The sequence below is a fragment of the Myxine glutinosa genome, chromosome 9 (assembly GCF_964187855.1).
Source record: "Myxine glutinosa chromosome 9, kmMyxGlut1.1, whole genome shotgun sequence".
Classification (NCBI taxonomy): Eukaryota; Metazoa; Chordata; class Myxini; order Myxiniformes; family Myxinidae; genus Myxine; species Myxine glutinosa.
In genome coordinates, this window is record NC_136269.1 from 98,063,562 (window position 1) to 98,091,336 (window position 27,775).

General features: G+C 52.2%; 1 protein-coding gene across 1 annotated transcript in view; it reads right to left on the reverse strand.

Annotated features, from left to right (window-relative positions):
- HERPUD2 (HERPUD family member 2) overlaps positions 1 to 27,775 on the reverse strand; it is a 343,531-nt gene that overhangs the window by 117,651 nt on the left and 198,105 nt on the right. The gene's annotated exons all lie outside the window — the stretch shown is intronic.

Consider the following 27,775-nt stretch of genomic DNA (forward strand, 5'->3'; position numbering starts at 1 on the left):
GATACTTAGCTGCTTGGTAATGGAACACACTCCTAACGTAAACAAAGAAATAACAATAATGAGTATTCGCCTTCTGAATTAAGTTTTTTTTTTGCATATATTATCATTTACAAACGCAAGAGATGTAGCTTTAGTTTGATATTGCTTGAATGAAAATACACGTGAAAAGGCAAAAAATAAAAGGTTTCTGCCGAGTGCCGAGCGAGCGATAACCGCGCAATGCATCCAAAAAGTAAAATGTTTTGGGGAGCGGGACGCACCATACGAAATATGTAGTGAAAACATGGACATATATCTATTATATATGTATGTATATATATATATATATATATATATATATATATATATATATATATATATTTATATATATATATATATATATATATATATATATATATATATATATATATATATATATATATATATATATATACTGTATATACATATTGTAGCGGCTACCGCTGGGTTTTCACAATTGCCTTGCACTTATCAAGGACGCGGAGCGATCACCATGCCGGGCTCGTCCAGGACGCCCGGGCAGGCCCGCGCTCAACTTGCCAGGCCTCGGTCGGGACGCTGGGCCACGCCCCCTCTCGCCTTTCCTGGGCAAACGCTCCGGGATAATATGTATATATATTGCTGCCCGATAAACGAGCTTTTCAGAGTGCCTGAGTGTTTGGTTTGATTAAAGCAACTCGGATGAATTCCAGCTTTTTGTCGCGTCCATTCTTCCGATCGACGTGGGAGCCCCAGCTCCTTCATTGGTGACCTACCGACATGGACACGGCAGTCGCCCTTAAACTGCCTACCTTCTGGGAGGCTCACGCGGCGGTTTGGTTCGCACAGGCGGATTCCCTGTTCGCCCTGCGAGGCATCACGGCCGACGACACCCGCTTCCACCATGTGGTAGCAGCGCTCGGTTCGGCCACCGCGGCCCGCGCCCTGAGCCTCCTCGAGAGCCCGCCAGCCGCTGACAAATACGGCGCGATTAAGAAGCTTCTCCTCGACTCTTTCGCCCTCCCATCGGCGGAACGCGCACGGCGCCTGCTCGACCTGCCCGAGCTCGGCGACACGCGCCCTTCCGAGCGAATGGACTACATGCTTTCACTGCTCGGCGAGCACTCTCCGGCATTCCTGTTCCGGGAGCTGTTCCTCCGTCAGCTGCCTAACCCAGTACGCCTCGCCCTGGCAAGCACGACGATCACAGATCCCCGGGCCCTTGCCAGAGAAGCCGACAAGATCTCCGCCGCAGGACAGCGCATCGCAGCGGCGACATGGGACCCACCGCCGTCCGACGCAACACCCATGGCGCCCGAGCACCCGGCACGGTCGACGACCGAACTGCCGACGCAATTGGCGGCCGCTACACCGAGCCGACCACCTCCAGCACGACGACCGGGGCCTCCACCTGACCAAGCGTGGTGTTACTATCATGCCAGGTTCGGACAGAAGGCCCGGACATGCCGACCCCCGTGCACCTTCGGCAGGCCGGGAAACGGCCGGGCCGGCGTTCATTACCAGCCATGAGCGCCGGCCACACGGGCAACTTACTGTTCATCACGGATAAAGCGTCCGGACGGCGCTTCCTGTGCGACACCGGCGCCCAACTGAGCGTCATACCCGCATCTGACCAGGACAGGCAATCCGCGGTTTGCGGCCCCTCCTTGGTTGCGGCCAACGGATCGACCATCCGCACCTTCGGCCCGCGCAACGTCACCCTCTGCTTCGGCGGCCAACGCTTTGCTTGGACGTTTGTAACCGCAAACGTGCCCATGGCTCTGCTAGGCGCCAACTTCCTCTGCGCACACGGACTGCTGGTGGACGTCCAACGGCGTCGTTTAATCAACGCCGAAACCTTCAGCTCCCTGGTATGCACATTGAGCAGCTCCGCGCCGACCGAGCTGGCATGCGCCGTCCCGGCGGCGAACGAGTTTGCTCGCCTGCTCACGGAGTTCCCGGCCCTCACGCGGCCGACGTTTTCGGCCGTCGCAGTACGGCATGGGATCGAGCACCACATACCAACCACGGGCCCGCCGGTCTACGCCAGGGCCCGCCGCCTCGACCCAGCCAAGCTCGCCGTGGCGAAGGCCGAATTCGACGCGTTGGAGCAACTCGGCATCGTGCGGCGCTCCGATAGCGCGTGGGCCTCGCCACTGCACATCGTGCCAAAGCCGGGGGGTGGATGGCGCCCGTGTGGCGACTACCGCCGTCTCAATGACGCTACCACCCCCGACAGGTACCCGATCCCGCATATCCAAGACTTCTCCGCCCGTCTGGCGGGACGGGTCATTTTTTCGAAAATTGATCTCATACGGGGATATCACCAGGTACCTGTCAGGGCGGCCGACGTCCCTAAAACGGCAGTCATCACGCCGTTCGGCTTATTCGAATTCTTGCGGATGCCGTTTGGTCTCAAGAACGCGGCTCAGGCGTTCCAGCGCTTGATGGACGGCGTGCTGCGTGACCTGCCGTTCCTTTTCGTTTACCTGGACGACATCCTCGTCGCCAGCACGTCCCGGGCCGAGCACCTCCTCCACCTCCGAACACTGTTCGGGCGCCTCAGCGAGCACGGCCTCATCGTCAACCCGGCCAAATGCCACTTCGGCACGACGGCCGTTGATTTTTTGGGCCACCACATCACCAAGAACGGGGCCGTGCCGCTGCCAACCAAGGTCGAGGTCATCACCACGTTCCCGCGTCCCCGCACCATAAAGGCCCTGCAGGAATTCCTGGGAATGGTGAATTTTTATCACCGCTTCGTGCCCCGCGCTGCTCAACTCATGCGGCCCCTCTACGAAGCCCTCCGGGGCAAGCCGGCCAAGCACGACATCGCCTGGTCCGCAGCAATGGATGCGGCCTTCCAAAGCTCAAAGCGGGCCCTCGCTGACGCAACACTGCTCGCTCACCCGGTGCTCAACGCTCCCATCGCCCTCACCACGGATGCCTCCGACTACGCGGTGGGCTCCGTACATGAGCAATGGGTGAACGGGGTTTGGCAGCCACTCGCTTTTTTCAGCCGGCAGCTCCGGCCGAACGAGCTCAAATACAGCATGTTTGACCAGGAGCTCCTCGGTCTACACCTGGCCGTCCGCCATTTTCGCCACCTCCTGGAGGGCCGACCTTTCACGGCGTTCGTCGACCACAAGCCGTTGGTTTACGCCATGGCCAAGGTCACGGAGCCGTGGTCGGCCCGCCAACAGCGCCACCTCTCCGCCGTGTCGGAGTTTACCACGGACATCCGGCACGTCGCCGGCAAAAACAACGCCGTGGCCGACTGTCTTTCCCGGGCCAGCGCGAACGCGGTCCACCTGGGCGTGGACTTTGCGCTTATGGCGGCGGACCAAACCACCGACACCACGGTGCAAGCCCTCCGGGCGGCGGACACGGGCCTCCGCCTGGCCGACATCCCCTTCGCGGACACTGTCCTGCTCTGCGACGTCTCCCAAGGCCAGCCTCGCCCCATCGTGCCCGTCACCTGGCAACGCCGCATCTTCGCCTCCCTCCACGGCCTTTCCCACCCGGGCCGGAAAGCTTCCCAGAAGCTGGTGTCGGCGCGATTCGTCTGGCACGGCCTTCGTCGGGACGTCCGCGATTGGACCAGCACCTGCACGGCCTGCCAACGGGCCAAGGTCCACCGACACACCCAGGCCCCGCTGGCACCTTTCACCGTGCCCGAACGACGTTTCGACCATGTCAACGTGGATCTGGTGGGCCCCCTCCCCCCATCACGGGGGTTCACACACCTGCTCACCATGTTGGACAGGACCACCAGGTGGCCGGAGGCCGTTCCCCTCGTCTCCACCACCACCGCCGACGTGGCGCAGGCTTTCATCGCCACCTGGGTCACCCGCTTCGGCGCACCGGCGGACATCTCGTCAGACCGCGGACCACAGTTCACCTCCGAGCTGTGGGGCGCGGTCGCCCACAACCTGGGGGTCAAGCTCCACCGTACTACGGCCTACCACCCCCAAGCAAACGGGTTGTGCGAGCGATTCCACCGCTCCATGAAGGCCGCGCTCATGGCCGGCCTTCAAGACGGCGGTTGGGCCGACCGGCTGCCGTGGGTCCTTTTGGGCCTCCGCACGACCCCCAAGGAGGACCTCCAGGCATCCACCGCCGAGCTTGTCTATGGCCAGGCGCTACGCGTCCCGGGCGAATTCGTGCCCGACGCTACCAGTCCCTGGTCCGCAGCTCACCAGCGCTCGGACCTCCAGGAGGCCGCCCGATGGTTTGCCCCCGTGCCAACATCCCACCACAGTGACCCCCAGTCCTACGTCCCCCCAGCACTTCGCACAGCGGAGTATGTTTTTGTGCGTCACGACGCACATCGGGGGCCACTCCGGCCGCCGTACGACGGGCCCTTCCGGGTGCTGCGACGGGACGACAAGTCGTTCGTCATCGACATCGGCGGCAGGTCTGACCGGATTGCGGTGGACCGCCTCAAGCCGGCGCACGTGGACGTCGACCACCCACCACGGGTGGCCCTTCCGCCGCGGCGAGGCCACCCCCCGTCCACGGTGCCCCCCACTCGACCGCCCACCACCACACCGGACCCCCTCCCACGACCCGCCAGGGGTCGCTTCGGCCGGGTCATCAGGACCCCCCTCAAATTGACCCTGCAGGTGCAAGTCGATTCTGGGGGGACGTGTGTAGCGGCTACCGCTGGGTTTTCACAATCGCCTTGCACCTATCAAGGACGCGGAGCGATCACCATGCCGGGCTCGTCCAGGACGCCCGGGCAGGCTCGCCCTCAACTTGCCAGGCCGCAGCCAGGACGCTGGGCCACGCCCCCTCTCGCCTTTCCTGGGCAAACGCTCCGGGATAATATGTATATATATTGCTGCCCGATAAACGAGCTTTTCAGAGTGCCTGAGTGTTTGGTTTGATTAAAGCAACTCGGATGAATTCCAGCTTTTTGTCGCGTCCATTCTTCCGATCGACGTGGGAGCCCCAGCTCCTTCAATATATATATATATATGTAGGAGCTATGCTCCAACGTAAATCGAAAGAATGGACGCGACAAAAAGCTGGAATTCGTCCGAGTTTCTTTATTGTGTCAAATCAACTCGGGTACTCTGAGAAGCCCGTTTTAGTCCAGCAGAACTTTGAGGTAACCTTGCACTAAAGGTCCCACAATGGTTTTTTCTTGATTTTGCATCTTCAGACCATGTAGAATCAGAAACTCGAGGGTGCCAAGCTGGCACCCTTGAGCGTTTTGCAGAAATCGCAGGTTGCCAAGGTAACCATACCCATCGATTTAGGTGTAAATAATGAACACGAAATCTGCATATATTAGCAACTATAGCTTCCCTGATATTGATTAATATGTCAATTTGTATGTTTTCTGACACGAGGAATCCGTTGGACACATTATTCTGATGATTGAAGGTCAAGGTCATATTACAATGTCAAGGTCACACCAAAAATATGATAATTCGAACATTGTTTTATTGTTAAAACTAAATATTTCACCACACTGAGTTGTGTTATAGTGTTCTAAAGTGTACATAAAATGTCACCAGTTGTAGATACAACTTAAACACTAGATATTTAAACGAAAACTTAATAATGTTGACACGAAAATAAGTGTGTATAAGTCCGACCATAAGGGCAACATATTATTACGAAGCTAAATATGAGTCTAAAGCACGGAAAAGTTCAGCGGTCAGCCCAACACCATTTGCTCAAATATGATAAAGCTCTTAATTGTTATTACAATATGAGCATCAACGGTTTTATATACATGTATATTGTTGCGGATATGAGGACTGTATTTTTTTGATTGTGTGTATTATTGGCGCTGAGGAAGCGCCTCTAGCGATTGACTTCCAGCCAGTGTAACGCTAATTCCTGTCACAGGAATTCTGAGATCATATAAGTGGGCGTGGCAGTTCCTGATTGGTTCGTGTTGGGGAACGCCTTCTCGCTGCCGACGTGACGTAAATTCGCGCACGCGCACTGGTGATTGGCGCTGAGGAAGCGCCTCTAGCGAATGACTTCCAGCCAGTGTAACGCTAATTCCTGTCACAGGAATTCTGAGATCATATAAGTGGGCGTGGCAGTTCCTGATTGGTTCGTGATGGGGAACGCCTTCTCGCTGCCGACGTGACGTAAATTCGCGCAAGCGCACTGGTGGAGCTTACTCGATCTTACTCGATCCCATATTACATGTACTTTCATTGCATACAAATTATACTTCCTCCTAGAAATTCCATGCCCGAACCTCAGCGCAATCCAAGAGGATTCACTTGTTATTATTGTTTATTCTGCGCCTCCTGCCTCCGGAGCTGTGTAAAGGTCAAAGGGCGTCCCATAATTAGTCCATGAAGCATCCACACCACAGCTAATCATAGAATACCCCTGTTTGATAGCTTATATCTTATTATGTGTTTTAGGGTAAGGCTGTGTCTCCCATTAATTGAAATACTCCATTGCACCAGTGAAAGAGATAGATTCCCTTCATTCCCACTCCCAAAAATTCCATTCCCCCTTTTCGTCAATTGCCATTCGCATTGCCAACTGCATTTTGGGCGGTTTTCTCTTCATCCACCATTGACCACGAGGCAGGGTTGGGGAAGAAAGGCGGGTCCCCACCTCGTCATAGAGGGGAGGAGTGAGTCAGCCCCACTCAACCAACCACGAACAAGGGGTTGGACTTGGAGAGGGTGTGGAAAGAAAGATCGAGGAGGTTCGCAAAAGTTGAGGGGTGGGGCCTATATAACCCACGGCAGGGCGTTTCCAAAAGGAAATGATGAGCTTTTACCGAAACTGTGAGAGAAGTCCAGAGTTGAGCTGCAGATCGAGCCACCGAAACTGCGAGAGAAGTCCAGAGTTGAGCTGCAGATCGAGCCACCGAAACTGCGAGAGAAGTCCAGAGTTGGGCTGCAAATCGAGCCACCGCAACTGCAGCCACAGCAGCGTGATGCCTGGACGGCAGTTTGGAGCAGGGCCGCGAAGGGGCGGTGGCTGCCCAACGAGTCGATCGGGGCAGGACTAGTGGACCTCCCTATCCCGCCAGCCATCCATCTCCCGCCAGTCCTATCATCATTCCCCGTGTAAGTGTGCTCGTAGTCTGTCTTTTGTCTTGTCCCTGGGTAGTAACAATAAGTCTGTATAAGCTAGTATTTTCACTGTGTCACCTGCGTCTCATGTGCTTGTAAATAAACGTGACTGCTGTCTTTTTGCTTATGTGTGTGAATAGTAGATAAATTTAGTAGTATTTCCAAACCTTTCTTTGCCTTCGTTTTCCTCTTTGCATTCGGTCGCTTTAGAGTTTTCCATATTGGGCAGCCGCGGTGCGATACGGCCAACGTTTGGGTGGAATCGGGTTCTAGTCGGGTATTAATCAAGGAAGCACTGTTTGGTCGCGGTCATACCACCGCTCGGTCAAAATAACATCTTAACCGCGTCCGTAACAATATTATATGTACAGTCGGTACTGTTTATTACCCCCCCTGGGATTTCAGCAAAATGTGAGATAAGCGATGCCGTAATAAGCAGCACAAATAAGGTATTTGTGCTGTGTATGATAATGTTTTTCAGCGTCCTAGTTTAATCAGTTTATCACGTTAATTGTTTATAATTCTGCATTTACATCTTCCTCATCAGGTACGTCCGGCACTACCATTTTAGTACGTTCATTACAACAGTCCAATCCACCTTCACAATGACAGAATATTGTGCAGGGCAACATTGAAGATGAACATGAACACCTTGATGACTTGCAGTTTTCGCAAGTGCACTTGATCAGTTTGAGTATGTCATCCGGTGCAGATGCTGTGTCCTGTGGAACCATCACAGGTTGCAAAGTTTTGTTCTCTGTATCTCGTGTCCATCCATACATGGTAGGGTCCATGTCTGGTGGACTAGCTTCTGCGGCATGTTTCCAGAGGCAGGCTTGTAAGTGGCCCCTCATTACATTAAGTTGAAAAGATTCATTGGTAGGGGGCAGAGACATGAGCTTTGGAGCAGAGACAATATTTGCCCTTGCTGTTTTCACTTTCCACATTTTGTAGCGCACATCGGTCATAGATGTGGCTTCAGCATGTCCATAACACGCAGCTATGAATGTGGTTGCCTCTTGGACAACATCTGCAAGTTGAGCTGTGATATTTCCCATTTCAGATAGTTGATGGCCTGCTTGAAGCACTTTCACTATTTTAACTTTTCCAATGCCCCAGTACTGAGCCACACTATCACATCCTGATAAGGCATGAGTTGATCATAGTTGGCCTGCAATGTCTTTGTGCTGGAAGGCAGTTGCTTGGATGTCAATACATTTCCTGTCTTTTGATGTGGCTTCCATCGTTACAGGGCACGTGAGCTGCATTTGCTGATAAAAGTGGACTAATAGTATGAACACGTCAGTATCATCCGAAATGACATTGATATTAACGTTCATAGCACCCTCTTCCACAATGGATAACATCTGGTGGATGATGATCAAATCAGCCTCCTCTTGGGTGTTTCTCATGTCTTCCCGGTGGATCATTAGTCCTTGGTTTATTTCCACAGGGACCGGATCGCTTCCTGTTACCACCAATTTGTGGCGGGTCGTCCTTAACTGTTCTCTCTGCTGACATAGTGTGTCAACGATCAGATGGATCAGCTGTACTTTGTTATAAGTCACAGTTAATACAACTTTCTGTGGTGGAAGAAGCATCGAACGTGAGAGATGATGTTTTCTGCTTGCTTCCTTCCCTCTTGATGCACGAGTAACACCTTTGATACTATAGTCTACATATCTATCTAACACTAGGTATACATCAGAATACTTCATCTTACTTGCCACATATGCAACAAAATTGTCGAGAAATTGTTGCACTGTACCTTGCGTTGGCCAGTGAACGACCCACAATATGGCGGAACCGTCGACTATCACACTGGTAGCTTTGTGTACAGATCTCGCAGTCACTTCAACTTTTAACCGGTTTCTGAGTTTCGATTTATTTATTGCTAATCTCATTTCGCCAGTGTTAGTGAACATTGAAGTAGGCATCGGTGCTAACTCGTACTTCAGAACTTCTTCAATATTCAAGTCCCTACCAGAAGCCTGCAGACCGATAATGCGCGAATAAATCAGATTGGTGTCATATACCTTTGTCGAGCCTATTTTAATATGTCTTTTCGAGTCTGCCATAGTGTGCACATGTTTGGGAAGAGTATCATGGAAACCTTGAGGCCATGTGCTTTCATACTGCTTCATCATCTGCTGACCTATTGACACCGCTTCATGTACATTTAAGTTAGGATCGGTAGCTATTCTACCACTCACAATCTGGATGATGTGATCATTTGGGTGAGTGGCTGGATCAAGTGGATCAACTGATTCTTCCAGTTTTTGCTTGATTTTCGTTCTGTCCTTAGCATCTGATGTCACCCGAGCTTTCGTTTCCTCTTTGTGTAGATATGAGTCAAATTTCTCCTCTGAGGTCATATGAGATATGTCTTTTGCCAGAACACTAAAAATGTGAAGGCTGAGGGCCCACGTCTTCAGGGTGTTTGGTTTTAGTGTAATACCGATAATGCCATTGGGTCCCTTTCCATACCGCATGAATGTCGTTTCAATCATCATGTCGGTCCACATGCCATTCCAAGTGCCTGGCGTGTGCCGGGTAACATGATCTCCATTCATGAATCTTTTGAGGATGTGTGGCGGCATCGCTGCAACTGAGCGGAGATAATAAAGACCATAGTGAGCATAATTGGGATGATGAGCTGCAAAGAAGTAGGGTATCATATACTCCACAGCAAGCAGGTGAAGTGCCCAGTCTCCTTCCTTCTCAGCTCGACAAAACAACATCATTAGTAGAACTGGTTTGATCAACATATCTACCCAGAGCCGCGTGGTTCTGCTTTGGTTAGCTCTGTCTTCTAATACGGACATTAGGTCATTTGGATCGTCAGTTTGCTGCACTATGCTACTAAGTAGCTCCTCAACTACCATTCGCAGAGCTCTATAGTTCTGTGGAAACCGTTTGCCTGCCAGCATGTGAGCAACACCTCCAAAAGCACTTTCAATGACATCTGACAGCCCAGTATCTGCCATCAGGGTTCCGACACACCCAATGAAGTTCATTATGAAGTGCATACCTCCCAAACGTAGAATGAAGTTCTGGAATCGTTCCGGGTATGCCCATGTAATCTTCACTGCTACTTTATAAAGTTGCTGGTCACATGTGAATACTACTATATTTTGTCCGACTGATTTCATAAGCCTCTCTGCCTCTAGCATAGCTGTTAACATAGTGTCTGGGTCAGATGGCTTCATATCAATCAAAGGCGTGTAGGCACATGTGGTTGCTGGCCTTACCGTGTGACCCTCGTGTCTATTCAAAACGCTATTGAATCCATTCCACTCTGGACATGCCTTGCCCCCTACTATTTGTGATAGAAAGTCGAAGTCCCTCAAATATGCCCTCTGGAGTGCGATCACCTGTGTTGCGAGGATTTTTAGGGATAAAATCGACCTCTTTGCTCTACTCAGTGGCATATCTGGCTTCTTCGGCCCATTATATCTCTGGACTGAAACATCGTCATCCACTTGTACAGTCATTTCATATTTCGTAACGCGGCGTATTGTTTCTGGCCCTGCTGTTTCATTTGCTTTGACGCACGTTTGTGTTAGAAGCATTGCAAGTGCGTGCGTCGATTGCAAGCCGTTCTGACTAGAAATGTTCGCATCAAAGTTGTCCACAATAACTTGTACAAGGCCTGCTCTCTCTTGTGATACATGGACAAGTCCTCTGGTAGTGACTTCTTTTGATGCAATGGCTGCAGACTTGCGGAACCTCAACACTTCATCGTATGAGCACACGACACCGAACTTATATAACTTTTGAATTAGTTCTTTTTCTTTTATCAGTCCACCAATTGTAACTTGCAATGGTGTGGGGGTTTTGATTAGGAGATTCGTAATCATATTGCAAATCATTATCACCGGTAGTTTCTGAGTAGTGCCAGGTAGCAGTTTGGTGAGAAGATCCATCATAGTTTGGCTTGTGTATTCATCTGCTAAATCAGTGTTCATTCGACAATGATATATTTCTTTGTGGTGCGGAATCGTCTTAGTATCGCTTTTCACGTGCTTCACCACTTTTCTAATAGCTTGTTCTAAGTCATCATCGTCATCATCAGGAACCATATTGAAGACATCTTTGGCTTTATCACGGAAGACAAGTATACTTGCAATGCCTGTTGCTGTAAAAACGAGGAGATCGTCTGTGAAATGCGTAGACACTGCACTCAGTAATGTTCGTTTTGACATGACGGTGCCCCCAAAGCTTTGGTAAAGTTTGTATATTTCTGTTGAATTTCTTATGCGCGATCGATCCGCACCTATATCTGAAACCAGTTTGCCATAAGCTGCATCTACTATTAATGGTCCATGAACTTCAGTAGCACGTGTCGCTGCAAGCTGTACCGATTTGGGTGCCATAAATTTAGTCTTGCAGTCATAGTGATACATAGCGTCTGCTGCATGCAGATCACTGACGGCTCCTTCTATTCTCACTAATACTTCATTAGCCCATTGATCTGCACGCGCGTGACAATTGTCCAGTATTGCTGTCTTGAATGGTTTATGATGGATACGATCAGCAGTTCTACAGAAGACTACCCGCCGCTTCTGGCGATTCGGATTTTTCTTATCTTGTTCACATGGCGTTCCACAAAAGATGCAGTCTCTCCTGAATTCAAAACTACGAAGGTCAGAGCGACATTGACGTTTTCCGTGAGGTCGTGGGGAAACGGAGCGAGATTCTGATTTCCGTAATCTATTTAGATGAGATTTTGAAGTATATGAAGAAACGCAGTTTTTGTGATAGTGCATTGTGAAATTGGAATCATCGGAGAAGTTATTCGCGATGTCGACATGGAAACCATCGTCTCTAAGTTTGCTTGCATCGATAATACTTGATATCCGTCGTTCTGTGCAAACTGATAGCGGCTGATTGGGATGACTGCAGGCATCAACTCTGCTGAATACACACTCCATGCTTCTTATCTGAAAATACAGGAAAGCACGAATTAACAATGTGAAGACCGCTGTTATTATTTTTGGCATGACTTTGACATTGTAATATGACCTTGACCTTCAATCATCAACATAATGTGTCCACTTTATGTACACTTTAGAACACCATAACACTACTCAGTGTGGTGAAATATTTAGTTTAAACAATAAAACGGTGTTCGAATTATCATATTTTTGGTGTGACCTTGACATTGCAATATGACCTTGACCTTCAATCATCAACATACTGTGTCCAACGGATTCCTCGTGTTAGAAAACAAACAAATTGACATATTAATCAATATCAGGGCAGCTATAGTTGCTAATATATGCAGATTTCGTTGTTATTATTTACACCCAAATCGATGGGAATGGTTACCTTGGTAACCCGCGATTTCTGCAAAACGCTCAAGGGTGCCAGCTTGGCACCCTCGAGTTTCTGATTCTACATGGTCTGAAGATGCAAAATCAAGAAAAAACCATAGTGGGACCTTTAGTGCAAGGTTCAGCTAAAAATCCCTATTTAGCTGCCGGACTATTTATCGGGCAGCAATATATATATGTTGGAACCCATCTGTGGATCGGTCCCATCGGCCGATGGGTCTGACCCGTTTGCGGATCCGCAGATGGGTCGCCCATCGGCCGATGTGTGTGTGTGTCTGTGTGTGTGTGTGTGTGTGTGTGTGTGTGTGTGTTGACACACACACACACACACACTCAAGGAATGTGTTGACAGAATGGTGCTCTTCAATCAGGTACACAGTCATTGGAATTACATGTGGTAGGAATTTAACAGAGATGACAGCATACCTCCATACCTCCATCCATTAATTGCTATATAAACAATGGAGAGCTGAGTCTGCCAGTGCCACCAGCGAAGTAGACCAGCGTTTTTAAATGGAGCGACATTATCTTATTTTTATCTTATCGACAAACGGTTATCGACAAACCACATGTCACGGACTGCTTTATAAACATTTATGACATCAATTGCTTATTTTTAGGTTCAAATAAACATACTCATCCACTATTGATGCATACACATTCCTTCAAGATGAACAACACATCCGCAGATGGCGCAGACCCATCGGCCGATGGGTCTGCATTGTCATTTCTCGTGCATCCACAGATGGGTCAGACCCATCGGCCGATGGGACCGATCCACAGATGGGTTCCAACATATACACATTATCCCGGAGCGTTTGCCCGGGAAAGGCGAGAGGGGGCATGCCCGGGCGTCCTGGACGAGGCCTGGCAAGTCGAGAGCGGGCATGCCCGGGCGTCTCGGACGAGGCCTGGCAAGTCGAGAGCGAGCATGCCCGGGTGCGCCCGGACACGCCCGGGCGTCCCGGACGAGGCCTGGAAAGTCGAGAGCGGGCATGCCCGGGCGTCCTGGACGAGCCCGGCATGGTGATCGCTCCACGTCCTCGGTAGGTGCAAGGCGATTGTGTATACCCAGCGGTAGCCGCTACACACGTCCCCGCAGAATCGACTTGCACCGGCAGGGTCAATTTAAGGGGGGTCCTGATGACCCGGCCGAAGCGACCCCTGGCGGGTCGTGGGGGGGAGGGGGGGTCCGGTGTGGTGGTGGGCGGTCGAGTGGGGGGCACCGTGGACGGGGGGCGGCCTCGCCGCGGCGGAAGGGCCAACCGTGGCGGTTGGTCGATGTCCACGTGCGCCGGCTTCCGGCGGTCCACCGCAATCCGGTCCGACCTGCCGCCGATGTCGATGACGAACGACTTGTCGTCCCGTCACAGGACCCGGAAGGGCCCGTCGTATGGCGGCCGGAGTGGCCCCCGATGTGCGTAATGACGCACAAAAACGTACTCCGCTGTGCGAAGCGCTGGGGGGATGTAGGACTGGGGGTCACCATGGTGGGACGTTGGCACGGGGGCAAACCGTCGGGTGGTCTCCTGGAGGTCCGAGCGCTAGTGAGCTGTGGACCAGGGACTGGTAGCGTCGGGCACGAATTCGCCCGGGACGCGTAGCGCCTGGCCGTAGACAAGCTCGGCGGTGGACGCCCGGAGGTCCTCCTTGTGGGCCGTGCGGAGGCCCAAAAGGACCCACGGCAGCCGGTCGGCCCAACCGCCGTCCTGAAGGCCGGCCATGAGCGCGGCCTTCATGGAGCGGTGGAATCGCTCGCACAACCCGTTGGCTTGGGGGTGGTAGGCCGTAGTACGGTGGAGCTTGACCCCCAGGTTGCGGGCGACCGCGCCCCACAGCTCGGAGGTGAACTGCGGTCCGCGGTCCGACGAGATGTCCGCCGGTGCGCCGAAGCGGGCGACCCAGATGGCGATGAAAGCCTGCGCCACGTCGGCGGTGGTGGAGGAGACGAGGGGAACGGCCTCCGGCCACCTGGTGGTCCTGTCCACCATGGTGAGCAGGTGTGTGAAACCCCGTGATGGGGGGAGGGGGCCCACCAGGTCCACGTTGACGTGGTCGAAACGTCGTTCGGGCATGGTGAAAGGTGCCAGCAGGGCCTGGGTGTGTCGGTGGACCTTGGCCTGTTGGCAGGCTGTGCAGGTGCTGGTCCAATCGCGGACGTCCCGTCGAAGGCCGTGCCAGACGAATCGCGCCGACACCAGCTTCGGGGAAGCTTTCCGGCCCGGGTGGGAAAGGCCGTGGAGGGAGGCGAAGATGCGGCGTTGCCAGGTAACGGGCACGATGGGGCGAGGCTGGCCTTGGGAGACGTTGCAGGGCAGGACAGTGTCCGCGAAGGGGATGTCGGCCAGGCGGAGGCCCATGTCCGCTGCCCGGAGGGCTTGCACCGTGGTGTCGGTGGTTTGGTCCGCCGTCATAAGCGTGAAGTCCACGCCGAGGTGGACCGCGTTCGGGCTGGCCCGAGAAAGACAGTCGGACACGGCGTTGTCTTTGCCGGCGACGTGCGGGATGTCCGTGGTAAACTCCGACACGGCGGAGAGGTGGCGCTGTTGGCGGGCCGACCACGGCTCCGTGACCTTGGCCATTGCGTAAACCAACGGCTTGTGGTCGACGAACGCCGTGAAGGGTCGGCCCTCCAGGAGGTGGCGGAAATGGCGAACGGCCAGGTGTAGACAGAGGAGCTCACGGTCAAACGTGCTATATTTGAGCTCGTTCGGCCAGAGTTGCCAGCTGAAAAAAGCAAGTGGCTGCCAAACCCCGTTCACCCATTGCTCATGTATGGCGCCCACCGCGTAGTCGGAGGCATCCGTGGTGAGGGCGATGGGAGCGTTGAGCACCGGGTGAGCGAGCAGTGTTGCGTCGGCGAGGGCCCGCTTTGAGCTTTTAAAGGCCGCGTCCATTGCTGCGGACCAGACGACGTCATGCTTGGCCGGCTTGCCCCGGAGGGCTTCGTAGAGGGGCCGCATGAGTTGAGCGGCGCGGGGCACGAAGCGGTGATAGAAATTCACCATTCCCAGGAATTCCTGCAGGGCCTTTATGGAGCGGGGACACGGAAACGTGGTGATGGCCTCGACCTTGGTTGGCAGCGGCACGGCCCCGTTCTTGGTGATGTGGTGGCCCAAAAAATCAACGGCCGTCATGCCGAAGTGGCATTTGGCTGGGTTGACGATGAGGCCGTGCTCGCTGAGGCACCCGAGCAGTGTTCGGAGGTGGAGGAGGTGCTCGGCCCGGGACGTGCAGGCGACGAGGATGTCGTCCAGGTAAACGAAGAGGAACGGCAGGTCGCGCAGCACGCCGTCCATCAAGTGCTGGAACGCCTGAGTCGCGTTCTTGAGGCCAAACGGAATTCGCAGGAATTCGAATAAGCCGAACGGCGTGATGACGGCCGTTTTTGGGACGTCGGCCGCCCTGACAGGTACCTGGTGATATCCCCGTATTAAATCGATCTTTGAAAAAATGACCCGTCCTGCCAAACGGGCGGAGAAGTCTTGGTTGTGCGGGATCGGATACCTGTCGGGGGTGGTAGCGTCATTAAGGCGGCGGTAGTCGCCACATGGGCGCCAGCCGCCCCCTGGTTTTGGGACGATGTGTAGTGGCGAAGCCCACGCGCTATCGAAGCGCCGCACGATGCCGAGGTATTCCAAAGCGTCGAACTCGGCTTTGGCCACGGCGAGCTTGGCTGGGTCGAGGCGACGGGCTCTGGCATAGACCGGCGGGCCCGTGGTTGGTATGTGGTGCTCGATCCCATGTCGTACTGCGACGGCCGAAAACGTCGGCCGCGTGAGGGCCGGGAACTCCGTGAGCAGGCGAGCAAACTCGTTCGCCGCCGGGAGGGCGCATGCCAGCTCGGTCGGAGCGGAGCTGCTCAATGTGCATGCCAGGGAGCTGAAGGTCTCGGCGTTGATGAGGCGACGCCGTTGGACGTCCACCAGCAGTCCGTGTGCTCAGAGGAAGTCGGCGCCTAGCAGAGCCATGGGCACGTTTGCGGTTACAAACGTCCAAGTAAAGCATTGGCCGCCGAAGCAGAGGGTGACGTTGCACGGGCCGAAGGTGCGGATGGCCGATCCGTTGGCCGCAACCAAGGAGGGGCCGCAAACTGCGGACTGCCTGTCCTGATCGGAGGCGGGTATGACGCTCAGTTGGGCGCCGGTGTCACACAGGAAGCGCCGTCCGGACGCTTTGTCCGTGATGAAAAGTAAGTTGCCCATGTGGCCGGCGCTCATGGCTGGTAAGGAACGCCGGCCCGGCCGTTTCCCGGCTTGCCGAAGGTGCACGGGGGTCGGCATGTCCGGGCCTTCTGTCCGAACCTGGCATGATAATAACACCATGCCTGGTCAGGTGGAGGCTCCGGTCGTCGTGCTGGAGGTGGTCGGCGCGGCGTAGCGGCCGCCAATTGCGTCGGCAGTTCGGTCGTCGACCGTGCCGGGTGCTCGGGCACCATGGGCGTTGCTTCGGACGGCGGTGGGCTCCAGGTCGCTGCTCCAATGCGTTGGCCTGCCGCGGAGATCTTGTCGGCTTCCCTGGCGAGGGCGCGGGGATCCGTGGTCATCGTGCTTGCCAGGGCGAGGCGTACCGGGCTAGGCAGCTGACGGAGGAACAGCTCCCGGAACAGGAATGCCAGAGAGTGCTCGCCGAGCAGCGAAAGCATGTAGTCCATTTGCTCGGACGGGCGCGTGTCGCCGAGCTCGGGCAGGTCAAGCAGGCGCCGTGCGCGTTCCGCTGATGAGAGGGCGAAAGCGTCAAGGAGGAGCTTTTTAATCGCGTCGTATTTGTCAGCGGCTGGCGGGCGCTGGAGGAGGCTAAGGGCGCGGGCCGCGGTGGCTGAGCCGAGTGCTGCTACCACATGGTGGAAGCGGGTGTCGTCGGCCGTGATGCCTCGCAGGGCGAACAGGGAGTCCGCCTGGGCAAACCAAACCGCTGCGTGAGCCTCCCAGAAGGTAGGCAGTTTGAGGGCAACTGCCGTGTCCATGTCGGGTCACCAATGTAGGAGCTATGCTCCAACGTAAATCGAAAGAATGGACGCGACAAAAAGCTGGAATTCGTCCGAGTTTCTTTTTTGTGTCAAATCAACTCGGGTACTCTGAAAAGCCCGTTTATCGGGCAGCAATACATATACACATTATCCCGGAGCGTTTGCCCGGGAAAGGCGAGAGGGGTCGTGCCCGGGCGTCCTGGACGAGGCCTGGCAACTCGAGAGCGGGCATGCCCGGGCGTCCCGGACGAGGCCTGGCAAGTCGAGAGCGGGCATGCCCGGGCGCGCCCGGACACGCCCGGGCGTCCCAGACGAGGCCTGGCAAGTCGAGAGCGGGCATGCCCAGGCGTCCTGGACGAGCCCGGCATGGTGATCGCTCCGCGTCCTTGGTAGGTGCAAGGCGATTGTGTATACCCAGCGGTAGCCGCTACATATATATATATATATATATATATGAATATATATGATGAATATACAAAAACCAAAGAAACTGTATGGGTGCAACACCAACATCAATTTATGATTTATTTTCCGGCAGAACATGCTGTGTGCTCCCACGATGAAGCTGAGTCTGACACTTTCCCATCCTGCAGGGTGAGTCATAAGTCTCAGGTCACGGTTTTAGCTGCTTATAAGTTATACAAGATTGGTTTATTACATCTATCAGTATCAGTGTGAGTCATGAGCCCCAGGAGTAATAACATATTACAGTAATGACAGTAATCTATCTATAATTCCAGTAATCTCTGTATGTCTGTATGTATGTCTGTGTGTCTGTGACCGCTGTTTCTCGACAACCACGGGTCCGATATACTTGAAACTTGCCAGGTATATTGCTGGGGGCCCGAGGATGTGCCTTTTCAAGGTTTCATATTAATCGGACAAGTAGTTACCGAGCTATGTCCAAAAAACGATTCAACCAATCAGAGAGCAGCGAGTTATCACGTGTGCCGAACGTAGCGAACAGACTCTGCCTCGGACGGCACATTTGAGAGCGTATTCATTTATTTCACGTTGGCAAACTATGTTGCCGCTATGTTGGCGTTAAACTATGTTTTAAAACTAATTAAAACTAATTTGCGATTCTTTCGCTTTCCTGCGCGTTTGTGCACGCTATGGCGATTTCTTTACCAAACTCCGCAAGCCGTTCGCTTTGGACCAAACCATTTCATGTAAATAGAGGGGGGGGGGGGGATTGTCACCGTACTCGCAAGCCGTTCGCTTTGGACCAAACCATTTCATGTAAATAGAGGGGGGGGATTGTCACCGTACTCACAAGCCGTTCGCTTTGGACCAAACCATTTCATGTAAATAGAGGGGGGGGGGGGGGGGATTGTCACCGTACTCGCAAGCCGTTCGCTTTGGCTTTGCGAATGGACCAAACCATTTCATGTAAATAGAGGGGGGGGATATAATTTTAGATATATATATAGTACGGGCATGCCCTAGTACATAATAACAGGAGTAATAATAACATATTACAGTAAGGCCAAATAAGAAAAAAAATACCAGTTAATCGTCTGTAAAATGAGAAATTCTCACCAATTACGTCTGATAAAAAGGCTGTTCACGCTTTGAACATCAGGAGGCAGCATAACGTAAAGCCCAACTCTAAAAACAGATCATCTATACAGCTTGCACTCCTCACTTTCCTCTCCAAAAAAAATTAACTATCATCGTTGTACATATCTTATTATTTTCAACATGGCGGCCGCAAAGAAGCAAAAGGTTAAGAAGAGTGCCTTTTGGCTGTGCGGTAAAAAAAAACAAAAAAAAACGATCCATGCTCTTGGCATGAGCGGCTTCAGAATGTTGGTGTGAGGGACTCGATCTCTGCAAACTATATGAAGATGATTCGGTGTGCATGAAGGATGTGGAGAGAAGGAAAAGCACGTGTTTGAGGAAAAAGGTGCTTCTTTGTGTCTCCGTGGAGACGATCTGTGTGCTTCATGCTGTGAACGGCCTCGGCGTGTGTTATATTCAAGGACTCGACCTCGATGAACTTGCTGAAGGATTTGCTGTGTTGCATGAATGAGGTGGAGGAAAAGGATGAAAGGAGAAAGGAATTGCAGAGCGTCATGACTGGTCCGCTCACGCTTGTTCCCGCTGAGCCCCGATCCGACGAGCGTCGATGAAGCTGCCCTTCAAACAGGCCTGAATCCTATCCCCATCATTATCTCCCGGTTTATTTGAATTCCCTGCGAATGTTGGGTTTTTTTGCTTTCATTCCCTTTCCTTACCATGAGTTAGATATAGGATCCGTGTGTGTGATGTCTCGGCCTTTGATTTCGGATGTTTGTGGCCTGTGTTATTAATTAATTGAGTCTGTAATGATTACTTAATTAAGTCCGTTGTCATACCTATATGATACTTCATTCTGTGAAGTAAATTGATTGCATTTCATTTTGTTTGACTTTGACATTTTTCGGTTCAAGTTGTAAGCCCCCTGAGTTGCCAGTATGGCAGTCTAGAGCCTCTACTCCTTGCGCTCAACCATAAGTTTGAGCTTCCAAAAACCACTCGGCCAGCTTGCCTCAGCCTCAGCTCAGCAGGCTGGGGATAGGACCTAGGGTTGCTGACAGTCACCCTGTAACACATTTTGTCAGAAGTGACGTTGATGACTCTGGTCCTCATCCCCATCACCGGTAGCAATGTGTACAATATATATATATATATATATATATATATATATATATATATATATTGTAACGGTTTTGAGAAGTGTAACGGTTTTTAAGAAGTGTAACAATTTTGGAGGAAGTGTAACGAATGTAAAAAGTATGGTTTTGTTATGTGTAAACACCCTCGTAATGTAAATAATGGTCGCAGCCGTCCTCCTAGTTAATTCCATGAAACTTACACACAGGCCACGATATATCTTTTTAAATAGTGTATTTCCTTATTCTATGTAGGTTAAATATGTGTTTCCCACTAGATTGACTTTGCATTGTATCCAACAAAATAAGCGTAGGCCCTTCCAATTTCCCCAATCATCTCCGCTCTCCAAAGTTCCTTTCAAAAGGGTGCGAGTGGGGTTCAATCCCGCAAGCCGCCATTGCCCATGTGCTCATCTCGGAGAAGAAAGGCGTGTCTCCACCTCGTCATAGAGGGGAGGAGTGAGCCAACCCCACTTGGCCAATCAGCACCGCGGTGAGCGACCCGGTAGGCGTGCCCTCGCAGCCGGCGGCTTGATTCCGCCCGGGGTAATAAAAGCGACTGTAAGGGACTGCTTCACCAGATGACCTGGGAGATGAGCGAAGAGGCGACACCAAGAGGAGCGGTGAGATGCGAAACGCTCCAAGCCAAAGAGGAGAGGTACTCGGAAAGGAAACCAGCTTTGGAGAGACGCGCTGAAAGGAGGGAGACGGCTCCACCAGAAGGAGAGGAGCAGGTGTGCCCGAGCCAGCGCGTGACGTCTACAGCATCGGCAGCGGATACGCGACGAAGGGTTTTCCCGCCAAAAACCACGAGGAATTGAGAGCTGCTGCCTCCGACCCTGCCTCCCTCTCCAGCAATCCACCTCAAGCCCTACCTGCCTGCAATATCCCCCGTGTAAGTGTGAACGTCGTCTGTCCTACTCGTTGTCTTGGGGTTAAGTAAAATGAATAGTATAAGCTAACGATGCACTGTGTGACTGCTTCTTCCATCCATTGCTGTAAATAATTTTGGTCGCTCTTTCTTTTTGCTTGTGTGTGTATAATAAATCTGTTCTTCCTCCGTACTCTGTCTTCGTCTCTTTTCCTTCTCTTTCGGTCGCTTTAGAGGTTTCCCGATTGAATATCTGCGGTGCGATCTGGTCAACGTCGGGTGGAATCGGGTTCTAATCGGGGAGTAACTGTTCGGTCGCGGTTGGACCATCCGCTTGGCCCATCATACCATCTAAACCGCGTCTGTAACAATTGGTTGTCAGGAGTTGGATTCGGACCTGGGACTAAATTTGTTAGGCCCAAATTTTGGAACACCAATTGTGTTAAGTAACAATTGGTGTCGGGGAGTGAGATTCGAGGCCCGAACCAAATTTTTTTTTAAACATCTAGAAAAAAATTTGGTCAAAATTTGGAGCTGCTGGAAATTTGTGTTGTTTTAAAGCAAAACCCGAATTTTGAGATCGCGCCATGGACAATCAAGGCGATCGGATGTCGGTGGGAGAGATAGACAGGGTGGGATCGACCCAGGACCTCGGGGAAATGTATGTGGAGGAAAGGGAGGAGGAGAAAAATAGCAATGTGGTTGCGGAGGTTTCAGGCGCACAAAATGGCGCTCTTGCGCACGAGGTTGGGGCAGCTGCGGCCGCACCCTTGGTACTACCAACGGTGGCCCAAATGCAAGCCTTCATGGCCCAATTCATGGTGGAAATGCAGAGAGAAAACGACATTATGGTACAAATGCAGGCGTCCCTCAACCTGCAGAGTGAGCAAATGAGGGCTAACAGTGGGCGATTGTTAAACAAAATGGAAGCAATAACGAACAGAATGGGTGACCGCATGCAAAAATGTGGGGAGACCATGGATCGCATGGTGGGCGAAAGGGTCCCAGGGGTGAACGACGAGGTAACGCGGGTCGAAAAGCGCTGGTTGAGCGAAGCGGAGGAAAGCGCGGGTACAATGACGGGGGTAGAAATCGCGACACGGGGTTTGGAAAAGCCGGCGACCGATGAGGTAGAGGGAATTTTATTAAAGCCAACGGTCGCCGAGGTTAATAAAGAAAAAGCGGAAGTGGGCATTGAAATTGAAGAGATGACGGAGGTAGCCCGGGAATTGCAGGGAGAAATGGAATATGTACAAAGTCCCTGCTCAAATCATGATGATGTACTCGCTGATCCAAATGGAAGTTTACAGGTTCGCGTGGAGAAAAGGATCCCCCAGGTGAGTCGTGCTGTTGTGTATTGTGCGGGGAGATTTTGTAAGAGGATGTTTGGCGACAAAAGAATTTTCGCGCGCTTGGGATCGAGGAAGCATCCGGGCGTTGGTGAAGGGTCCCGTGTGAGTGGAAATGGCACGCGTGTGGAAAAAAAGTGTGCGTCAAGGGGTGAGCGTGTTACGAAGCGCGAGTGTGGTACCGAGTGCGAGCGAGAATGCACGTCGGGGTGTACGGAGTGTGACACGAATAGTGAGTTGGTGATGGCGCAGGTGCGAGAGGGCACATCGGAGCGCGAGTGTGAAACCGAGTGCGAGCGAGAATGCACGTCGGGGTGTACGAAGTGTGACACGGAGAGTAAGGTGGTGGTGGAACGTGTGCGAGGAAGCACACCTGAGTTGGTGATGGCGCAGGTGCGAGAGGGCACATCGGAGCGCGAGTGTGAAACCGAGTGCGAGCGAGAATGCACATCGGGGTGTACGAAGTGTGACACGGAGAGTAAGGTGGTGGTGGAACGTGTGCGAGGAAGCACACCTGAGCTGGTGGTAGCGCGGGTGTGGGAGAGCCCATCTGAGTGCGTTAGTGGGTGGATGCCAGAGTGCACGCCCATGGTGAGTGTTACGGAGGACGTAACGGAGGAGAGGTGTGCGCAAGAGTGTGCGCGAGAGGTGTGGTGTGTAACAGGGAGAGCGTTGGTGGAATGTACGGACGGCGTTGGAACGCCAGGTTTTGTGAGGGTGAAAGGGGTAGCGTATGCGTGTGAGCATGCAAGTAAAGCATCGACGGTAACCGGGTTAGTGGTTAGGGCGACAGATAGCCGATGCGAGCACTCGGGGCGTGGGGTGCTTTGTTGGGTGCGAGGCCCGGCGCGGATCGATGCTGCGTCGCTTCTCTTCGAAGCATCGTTGCCGATTCGGGCTTGGCCCCGCCCCGCACGGTCGAGTCCGGGCTTTGTCGGGCGAGGCGACCGGTCCGGTTCAAGGGCGAGTGGGAGGAGGCGGAACGGTGCCCCTTCGTGGGGACGGGGTTCCGACCGGGGGAGATTGAGCCATCGGGCCCGGGACCGCAAGGTGCCGCGCCGAGATGGTGCGTGGAGCCTCGGTCCAACCAAACCACCTCCCTTGAACCGAAAGCCGGACGGATTCAACCTGCAGGCGACCAAACCACCCAAATTCATTGCTCGGCTTTACGAACCGAGTTTAATGATGTCACGACGCACCGAGGCTAGGATATAGTGGACTGTGATGATGGTGATAGTGATAGTGATCGTGATTTGATACGAAATTTATAATAGTGGGTAGAATTGGCAGTAAATGGAAAATTTTTGAATTGGTTGGAATTTGGACGAGCAAAATTGATAGTGGAGAGACCCCCGATGTGGTGGGATGGCAAATCCACCATCCCTCACAGAGGGGGGCAAATGCGCACTAGATTATGGGGTTGATGGCAGTGAAAACTAGCCCGGGTGGGTTAGGATATATCGTGTGTAGGGATCTAGCGAAGATGACATTAGGTAACGTTAAGGTTAGTTAGTGACTGATACCTGTAGTGGGGACGCAGGTAGATTAGTATGGATGATAATGACGTGGGAGCGCAATAGTTTAAAGGGACGACTGGGAAGCGCAAGTTTCAGAGGGGAGGGGAGTAGTTAGCTGAGATGATGCCGTGTGTTTGAGGATTGAACAGGTGAGATTGAACAGGTGTGATTGCACAGGTGTGCAACTGAACAGGTGTGTGGAGCAGTGTATGAGTGAGTGATGGTGATGTGTATTGTGATGACCAAATGGTCCAGGAAGAAAGGAGGGTGCAGGTGGCACCAGGTGTGAGGGCACAGGTGTGCAACAACAGGTGTATGTGGCTGTGTGGAATAAATGGTAGTGTGGAATATCTGGAGTATTGGAATGGATGGTCGTGGAGTGAGTATGGTGGAAATTACGGAGTGGTGTGCATGGTGCGAAGGTGTGGATGGGGGAAGAGTGGACCCCTTGCATGGATACCCGGGGCGGGTAGTGTAAGTGTTAGGTAGAGGGTACAGGTAAATTGTGGTTGGATATTGGCATCTGTGGTGCGGGTGAAAGAATGGTCGTTGGATGGGTGCATTAGTGTTGTGGAAATGGCTGGGCGTGTAGCCTGTTAGTGTGTGTAGTTGGTTGGGCACTCCACCACTGTGAGGATGTCGGCCAGGTGAGGCCGCAGGTGGGCTCTGGGAGCCGGTAGTAGTTGTTGTGGATGGGGCCCGAGGATCCGGAGGACGGACCCGGGTAGCCCAGTGCCAGAGGACACCAGTGGGGTGACAGAGCCAGGAGAGGGCCTTCCCCAGTTAGTTAGGTTAGGGTGAGGAGCTAGGTAAGCTCGGGTGGCAACTGCAGTGGTGGAGGTGTGCAGGTGGGTAGACCTGCTGGGAGAGCTACACGTCGCAGCCCAGAAATTGTGCGAAGGCACCGGGAGATGAATCGGGGGAGTGAGACCCCAAATTCAGAAGCACCACAGTTTGGTCAATGGGAATTGGTTTTTAGAACCCATAGTGTAAGTGGCCAATGGATTGGCAGGGAAAGACCCCAGGTAGTGTAAAGTGTGTTAAAATCATTTAGAGGATAGTTAGGATGAAGGATCTCCTCGCACCATCTGCATCCACTCACCTGAGGTGACAGGTACTCCACACCATGCCATGTTTTATTATTTTTCATTAATGCAAATGTTTGGATTGTGAGACGCATCATGACGTGGGTGTGACATTGTGCGTAATTCCATCTCTCCCTCCTTATGAGGATTGATGATGAATTGGTGATGGCAAATTTTGGTTCGAGGGATTGTGGAGACGAATTTGGTATAGGAGAAATATGGGGAAGACGTGACAGTAGTGACGAATTTGTAAATGGGTAGATTTTGTAAATATGGGGTAAGGGCAAGGGTAGTGTAGGTGACAGGGGGGTGACGTACGGTGGGGACGAGCTTTCTCACTTCGCCCTCCGTACGCATTTCGCCTTGCATTGCCTTATTGATGTGTACCCTTGTGACCTTACCCCTCGCTCAATTGTCTCTTTTGTCTCCCACATGACCTGTGCACCATTGGGTGCCGAGGGGAGCGTGCGTGAGGTGGCCATTGTGCGCACGAGATTCCCAGAACCAGCATGCATTGCGTTGATGTACCACTTTATGGACCGCTGTTCTGTTGCCAAGTACCACTTGATGGACCCCAGGTTCTGGGGCAGGGCACCTCTGTTGGAGACCGGCCATAGTGGCCAGGGAATCTTGCTTGCGGACCTCGGTAAGGTGGCACCTATGCCAAACAGGTGGACCACTCTTGGTTGGCCCCTGAGGCCCTAAATAAAAAACGAACACAAGTTGTGCTTTTTATTATTTCCAAATAGGCCGCATGAAGCCAGAAGACGTCGGGAAGAACATCGGCCCAGCAGAGAAAGAGAAGACCACCACCAGTTGTTTTGTTGTGTTTATTATGAACCATGGTGACTGCGCACCGAGTGGTGCTTTTGGTGCTTTGTGGTGCTTGTGGTGCTTTTGGTGCTTTTGGGTGCTTTGGTGGTATTGGTACTGGTGCATCGATGCAATGCGTGCTGTCTCCTCCCTCCCAACAGGAATTTCTTTTTCTTGTTCCCTAAAAAAAAAAAAAAAAAAAAAAAAACACAGGTCCTGGGTTGCGTTGTAAATAAGAAATCACGTCATTGTAAATAATGCTCCCCACCGTAAATGTATAGTTTGAGAATAATTCCGTAATTCGGTTAGCTGTGGACTTGAGTCTGTTAGACAGGGTGCAATGCAATAGGGGGACATACTTATTTGTGTTTTAAGATTGTCACACTCAGGGTCAGGTTAATTGTAGAGGGAATTACACCTACGTGTCACACTAAGTTAAAGTTTTGTAGGCCCGAGCTTTGGCCTGAAGAAAGGAGGGTGCAGTGTAACGGTTTTGAGAAGTGTAACGGTTTTTAAGAAGTGTAACAATTTTGGAGGAAGTGTAACGAATGTAAAAAGTATGGTTTTGTTATGTGTAAACACCCTCGTAATGTAAATAATGGTTGCAGCCGTCCTCCTAGTTAATTCCATGAAACTTACACACAGGCCACGATATATCTTTTTAAATAGTGTATTTCCTTATTCTATGTAGGTTAAATATGTGTTTACCACTAGATTGACTTTGCATTGTATCCAACAAAATAAGCGTAGGCCCTTCCAATTTCCCCAATCATCTCCGCTCTCCAAAGTTCCTTTCAAAAGGGTGCGCGTGGGGTTCAATCCCGCAAGCCGCCATTGCCCATGTGCTAATCTCGGAGAAGAAAGGCGTGTCTCCACCTCGTCATAGAGGGGAGGAGTGAGCCAACCCCACTTGGCCAATCAGCACTGCGGTGAGCGACCCGGTAGGCGTGCCCTCGCAGCCGGCGGCTTGATTCCGCCCGGGGTAATAAAAGCGACTGTAAGGGACTGCTTCACCAGATGACCTGGGAGATGAGCGAAGAGGTGACACCAAGAGGAGCGGTGAGATGTGAAACGCTCCAAGCCAAAGAGGAGAGGTACTCGGAAAGGAAACCAGCTTTGGAGAGACGCGCTGAAAGGAGGGAGACGGCTCCACCAGAAGGAGAGGAGCAGGTGTGCCCGAGCCAGCGCGTGACGTCTACAGCATCGGCAGCGGATACGCGACGAAGGGTTTTCCCGCCAAAAACCACGAGGAATTGAGAGCTGCTGCCTCCGACCCTGCCTCCCTCTCCAGCAATCCACCTCAAGCCCAGGTGCCTGCAATATCCCCCGTGTAAGTGTGAACGTCGTCTGTCCTACTCGTTGTCTTGGGGTTAAGTAAAATGAATAGTATAAGCTAACGATGCACTGTGTGACTGCTTCTTCCATCCATTGCTGTAAATAATTTTGGTCGCTCTTTCTTTTTGCTTGTGTGTGTATAATAAATCTGTTCTTCCTCCGTACTCTGTCTTCTTCTCTTTTCCTTCTCTTTCTGTCGCTTTAGAGGTTTCCCGATTGAATATCTGCGGTGCGATCTGGTCAACGTCGGGTGGAATCGGGTTCTAATCGGGGAGTAACTGTTCGGACGTGGTAATACCAACCGCTCGGTAAAATAACATCTTTAACCGCGTCTGTAACAATATATATATATATATATATATATATATATATATATATATATATATATATATATATATATATATATATATATGTTGTTACGGACACGACTTAGATGTTGCTTGACCGAGCGGAATGGCCGCCGTGTTCGCACAGTTTACCCGATTACACTCGAACGTTGGCCGAATCGCGCTATGCTACATCAATGAAGGAAAGGACACAACGGCTGGGATTAAGGCAACGACACAAGGGGTACAGTTCTCAAGACCTCCGGAGGAGGATATAATATTGGTTATGCAGAACGGTTAGATTACACGGCAAGAGGTAAAGCACAGCAAGATGGGCACTTAGACACAGTCTTATCTTATTCCCGACAGACCACAGACAAACGGGACAAGACTGACTCACACAGGGATTGATGCCAAGGAAGGGCAGGCAGTCGATAGCTCAAGGTGCACCTTGGC